Below are 6,148 nucleotides of genomic sequence, written 5' to 3' on the forward strand. Positions count from 1 at the left end.
AGCCAGCAGCACAGGTCCTTGTGTGGTGTCCATGGCCTCAGCCAGAAACACTGGCCCTGGTGTGGTGTAGATGGCCTCAGACAGAGCCACATGCCCTGGTGGGGTGTAGTTGGCCTCAGCCAGCAGCACAGGTCCTGCTGTGGTGTCCATGGCCTCAGCCAGCAGCACAGGCCCTGGTGTGGTGTCCATGGCCTCAGCCAGAAGCACTGGCTCTGGTGTGGTGTAGCTGGCCTCAGACAGAGCCACAGGCCCTTGTTTGGTGTAGTTGGCCTCAGCCAGCACCACAGGCCATGGTGTGGTGTCCATAGCCTCAGCCAGCCGCACAGGACCTGGTGTGATGAACATTGCCTCATCCAGCAGCACAGTCCTTGGTGTGTTGTAGATTGCCTCAGCCAGAGCCACAGACCCTGGTGTGGTGTTCATGGCCTAAGCCAGAGCTACAGGCCCACAGCAAGCAGCACAGGCCCTGGTGTGGTGTCCATAGCTCAGCCAGCAGCACAGCTCCTGTTGTGGTGTAGTTGGCCTCAGCCAGCAGCACAGGTCCTGGTGTGGTGTAGATGGCCTCAGCCAGAGCCACAGGACCTGGTGTGGTGTTCATGGCCTCAGCCAGAGCCAAATGCCCTGGTGTGGTGTCCATAGCTTCAGCCAGCAGCACAGGTCTTGGTGTGGTGTCCATGGCCTCAGCCAGTAGCACAGGCCCTGGTGTGATGTAGACGGCCTCAGCCAGAGCCACAGGCCCTGGTGTGGTGTAGGTGGCCTAAGCTGGCTGCACAGGTCCACAGCCAGAAGCACAGGCCCTGTGTGGTGTAAATGGCCTCAGCCAGAGCCACAGGCCATGGGGTGGTGTCCAAAGCCTCAGCCAGCAGCACAGGTCCTGGTGTGGTGTCCATGGTCTCAGCCAGAAGCACAGGCCCTGGTGTAATGTAGACGGCGTCAGCGCAGGCCACAGGCCCTGGTGTAATTTAGATGACGTATGTTAGCAGAATAGGCCTCGGTGTGGTGCGGATGGCCTCACCCGGCAGCACAAGACATTGCTGAAAACAGCCAAAAGGAATGTCGTTAATGTGGCCTCATTAATGGACACCAACACCCTCCTTCTCTGGATCAAAACCAGCTCAGTGACATGAAAAGCAAATTCTTACAGCACCTGGTATTCCCAGGCAGTCTCCCATCCAAGTACTAACCAAGCCCAACCTTGCATAGCTTCCGAGATCAGACGAGATCGGGCTTTGGCAAGGCGGTATGGCCGTAAGCTGCTGGCGTCAGCACAAAGCGTCAATTTATGGTATCAAGTAGTGAGGTGGCCAATACTCGCAGTTACGAACACAAGCCTCCAATTTAACTACAGTGTTAATGGTAACTGCATGCTTGCCTAATACCCTAACCAAAGGACTCATTTTAGCCTTTGATCAGCAACACAGGCCCTGGTGTGGTGTAAATGGCCTCAGCCAGAGCCACAGGACCTGGTGTGGTGTAGTTGGCCTCAGCCAGCATCAAAGGCCCGGGGGTGGTGTACATGGCCTCAGCCAGAGCCACAGGCACTGGTGTGGTGTCCATAGCCTCAGCCAACAGCACAGGCCCTGTTGTGGTGTCCATGGCCTCAGCCAGAAGCACTGGCCCTGGTGTGGTGTAGATGGCCTCAGACAGAGCCACATGCCCTGGTGGGGTGTAGTTGGCCTCAGCCAGCAGCACAGGTCCTGGTGTGGTGTCCATTGCCTCAGCCAGCAGCACAGGCCCTGGTGTGGTGTCCATGGCCTCAGCCAGACGCACTGGCCCTGGTGTGGTGTAGATGGCCTCAGACAAAGCCACAGGCCCTTGTTTGGTGTAGTTGGCCTCAGCCAGCATCAAAGGCCCGGGGGTGGTGTACATGGCCTCAGCCAGAGCCACAGGCACTGGTGTGGTGTCCATAGCCTCAGCCAGCAGCACAGGCCTTGGTGTGGTGTCCATGGCCTCAGCCAGTAGCACAGGCCCTGGTGTGGTGTAGGTGGCCTAAGCTGGCTGCACAGGTCCACAGCCAGCAGCACAAGCCCTGGTGTGGTGTCCATGGCCTCAGCCAGCAGCACAGGCCCTGGGGTGATAAACATGGCCTCATCCAGTAGTAGATCCTTAACTTCCTGTCTGACAGACGCCAAGTGGTCAGGCTGGGCAGCCCCACCTCATCCCCCATCACACTGAACACTGGTGCTCCACAGGGGTGTGTACTGAGCCCTCTCCTGTACTCACTCTACACCTACGACTGCACGGCCACTAGAAACTCCAACATCATTGTGAAGTTTGTGGACGACACTACAGTGGTGGGTCTTATCACCAACGGTGATGAGACGGCCTACAAGGAGGAGGTCAGCGCCCTGACCCACTGGTGTCAAGACAACCATCTCACCCTCAACGTCGCAAAGACAAAGGAGTTGATAGTGGACTTCCGGAGGTGCAGAGAAGTACACACCCCCATCACCATCAACGGCGCTGCTGTGGAGAGAGTGAGCAGCTTCCGCTTCCTTGGTGTACATCTGGCTGAGGATCTTACGTGGTCAGTACACATAAAAAAAACAGTGAAGAAGGCGCAGCAGCGCCTCTTCTTTCTCAGGAGACTGAAAAGATTTGGCATGAGCCCCCGCATCCTCAGGACCTTCTATCGCTGTGCCATTGAGAGCATCCTCACTGGATGCATCACCACCTGGTATGGCAACAGCACCGCTTACAACCGCAAAGCTCTCCAGAGAGTAGTGCGGTGTGCTGAACGGATAATTGGAGGTGAGCTTCCCTCCCTCCAAGACATCTACAGGAAGCGGTGCCTGAGGAAAGCGGGGAGGATCATCAAGGACTCCAGTCACCCTAGCCATAAACTGTTCAGACTACTTCCATCAGGAAGGAGGTTCTGCAGCATCCGGTCCCGTACCAGCAGACTGAGAGACAGCTTTTTCCACCAGGCCATCAGACTGCTGAACACGTCATAGACACCTCACCGTCACTACTGGAACTTCAACATTATGCACTCCATACTGTACATTAATGCCACTGTTTTGCACATGTCAACTACCAACCTCTGTATATTTTATATATCTTATTTTATTGTTTACTCTATTTCATTTGTAAAATATGTATATACACACACACACACACACACACACACACACACGTAGAAAAACATATTTAGTATACACATCCAGTAATGCATATACTCTTATATATTGTATATATATTTATTACTTCAGATTTAGCCATTCTTATATTTTGCTTGTTTTACGTTATTGTATTTTTGCACAACTCTGTTGCTTGTGAAGCTCGCACACAAGAATTTCACTCTCATGTACTGTACCAGTGTACCTGCACATGTGATGTGACAATAAAAGTGATTTGATTTGATTTGATAGTACAGCACTTGGTGTGTTGTAGACGGCCTCATCCAGAGCCACAGGCCGTGTGTGGTGTACATGGCCTCAGCCAGATCCAAAGGCTCTGGGGTGGTGTCCATAGCCTCAGCCAGCAGCACAGGTCCTGGTGTGGTGTCCATGGCCTCAGCCAGTAGCACAGGCCCTGGTGTGGTGTAGGTGGCCTAAGCTGGCTGCACAGGTCCACAGCCAGCAGCACAGGCCCTGGTGTGGTGTACATGGCCTCAGCTAGAGGCACAGGCCCTGGTGTGGTGTAGATGGTCTCAGCCAGAGACACAGGCCCTTGGTGTGTTGTAGATGGCCTCATCAGGAGCCACAGGCCCTGGTGTGGTGTACATGGCCTCAGACAAAGCCACAGGCCCTGAAGAGGTGTCCATGGCCTCATACAAAGCCACAGGCCCTGAAGAGGTGTCCATGGCCTCAGCCAGTAGCACAGGTCCTGGTGTGGTGTAGACGGCCTCAGACAGAGCCACAGTCCTTGGTGTGGTGTAGGTGTCCTAAGCTGGCTGCACAGATCCACATCCGGAAGCACAGGCCCTGTTGTGTTGTAGATTGCCTCAGCCAGAGCCACAGACCTTGGTGTGGTGTTCATGGCCTAAGCCAGAGCTACAGGCCCACAGCAAGCAGCACAGGCCCTGGTGTGGTGTCCATAGCTCAGGCAGCAGCACAGCTCCTGTTGTGGTGTAGTTGGCCTCAGCCAGCAGCACAGGTCCTGGTGTGGTGTCCATCGCCTCAGCCAGAAACACTGGCCCTGGTGTGATGTAGATGGCCTCAGCCAGAGCCACAGGACCTGGTGTGGTGTTCATGACCTCAGCCAGCATCAAAGGCCCGGGGGTGGTGTACATGGCCTCAGCCAGAGCCACAGGCACTGGTGTGGTGTCCATAGCCTCAGCCAGCAGCACAGGCCTTGGTGTGGTGTCAATGGCCTCAGCCAGTAGCACAGGCCCTGGTGTGGTGTAGGTGGCCTAAGCTGGCCGCACAGGTCCACAGCCAGCAGCACAAGCCCTGGTGTGGTGTACATGGCCTCAGCTAGAGGCACAGGCCCTGGTGTGGTGTAGATGATCTCAGCCAGAGACACAGGCCCTTGTGTGGTGTAGTTGGCCTCAGCCAGCAGCACAGGCCCTGGGGTGATAAACATGGCCTCATCCAGTAGTACAGCCCTTGGTGTGTTGTAGACGGCCTCATCCAGAGCCACAGGCCGTGTGTGGTGTACATGGCCTCAGCCAGATCCAAAGGCTCTGGGGTGGTGTCCATAGCCTCAGCCAGCAGCACAGGTCCTGGTGTGGTGTCCATGGCCTCAGCCAGTAGCACAGGCCCTGGTGTGGTGTAGGTGGCCTAAGCTGGCTGCACAGGTCCACAGCCAGCAGCACAGGCCCTGGTGTGGTGTACATGGCCTCAGCTAGAGGCACAGGCCCTGGTGTGGTGTAGATGGTCTCAGCCAGAGACACAGGCCCTTGGTGTGTTGTAGATGGCCTCATCAGGAGCCACAGGCCCTGTTGTGGTGTAGGTTGCCTCAGTCAGCACCACAGGCCCTGTGTGGTGTGCATGGCCTCAGCCAGTAGCACAGGCCCTGGTGTGATGTAGACTGCTTCAGCCAGAGCCACAGGCCATGGTGTGGTGTAGGTGGCCTAAGCTGGCTGCACAGGTCCACAGCCAGCAGTACAGGCCCTGGTGTGGTGTCCATAGCCTCAGCCAGATGCACTGGCCGTGGTGTGGTGTAGCTGGCCTCAGCCAGAGCCACAGGCCCTGGTGTGGTGTTCATGGCCTCAGCCAGAGCCAAATGCCCTGGTGTGGTGTCCATAGCTTCAGCCAGCAGCACAGGTCTTGGTGTGGTGTCCATGGCCTCAGCCAGTAGCACAGGCCCTGGTGTGATGTAGACGGCCTCAGCCAGAGCCACAGGCCCTGGTGTGGTGTAGGTGGCCTAAGCTGGCTGCACAGGTCCACAGCCAGAAGCACAGGCCCTGGCGTGGTGTAGGTGGCCTAACCTGGCTGCACAGGTCCACAACCAGAAGCACAGGACCTGGTGTGATGTAGACGGCTTCAGCCAGAGCCACAGGCCCTGGTGTGGTGTAGGTGGCCTAACCTGGCTGCAGAGGTCCACAGCCAGAAGCACAGGCCCTGGTGTGGTGAAGGTGGCCTAAGCTGGCTGCACAGGTCCACAGCCAGAAGCACAGGCCCTGTGTGGTGTAAATGGCCTCAGCCAGAGCCACAGGCCCTGGGGTGGTGTCCAAAGCCTCAGCCAGCAGCACAGGTCCTGGTGTGGTGTCCATGGTCTCAGCCAGAAGCACAGGCCCTGGTGTAATGTAGACGGCGTCAGCGCAGGCCACAGGCCCTGGTGTAATTTAGATGACCTATGTTAGCAGAATAGGCCTCGGTGTGGTGCGGATGGCCTCACCCGGCAGCACAAGACATTGCTGAAAACAGCCAAAAGGAATGTCGTTAATGTGGCCTCATTAATGGACACCAACACCCTCCTTCTCTGGATCAAAATCAGCTCAGTGACATGAAAAGCAAATTCTTACAGCACCTGGTATTCCCAGGCAGTCTCCCATCCAAGTACTAACCAAGCCCAACCTTGCATAGCTTCCGAGATCAGACGAGATCAGGCTTTGGCAAGGCGGTATGGCCGTAAGCTGCTGGCGTCAGCACAAAGCGTCAATTTATGGTATCAAGTAGTGAGGTGGCCAATACTCGCAGTTACGAACACAAGCCTCCAATTTAACTACAGTGTTAATGGTAACTGCATGCTTGCCTAATAC

The 6,148-nt window shown here is 56.1% G+C and overlaps 2 pseudogenes; both read right to left on the reverse strand.

Moving 5' to 3' along the window:
- Positions 1–1,135: 1,135 nt before the first annotated feature.
- LOC134629889 (5S ribosomal RNA) lies at positions 1,136–1,254 on the reverse strand (annotated as a pseudogene).
- A 4,650-nt stretch (positions 1,255–5,904) lies between these two features.
- Positions 5,905–6,023, reverse strand: LOC134629968 (5S ribosomal RNA; annotated as a pseudogene).
- Positions 6,024–6,148: the final 125 nt, after the last annotated feature.

The sequence above is a fragment of the Pelmatolapia mariae genome, linkage group LG6 (assembly GCF_036321145.2).
Source record: "Pelmatolapia mariae isolate MD_Pm_ZW linkage group LG6, Pm_UMD_F_2, whole genome shotgun sequence".
Taxonomy (NCBI): Eukaryota; Metazoa; Chordata; class Actinopteri; order Cichliformes; family Cichlidae; genus Pelmatolapia; species Pelmatolapia mariae.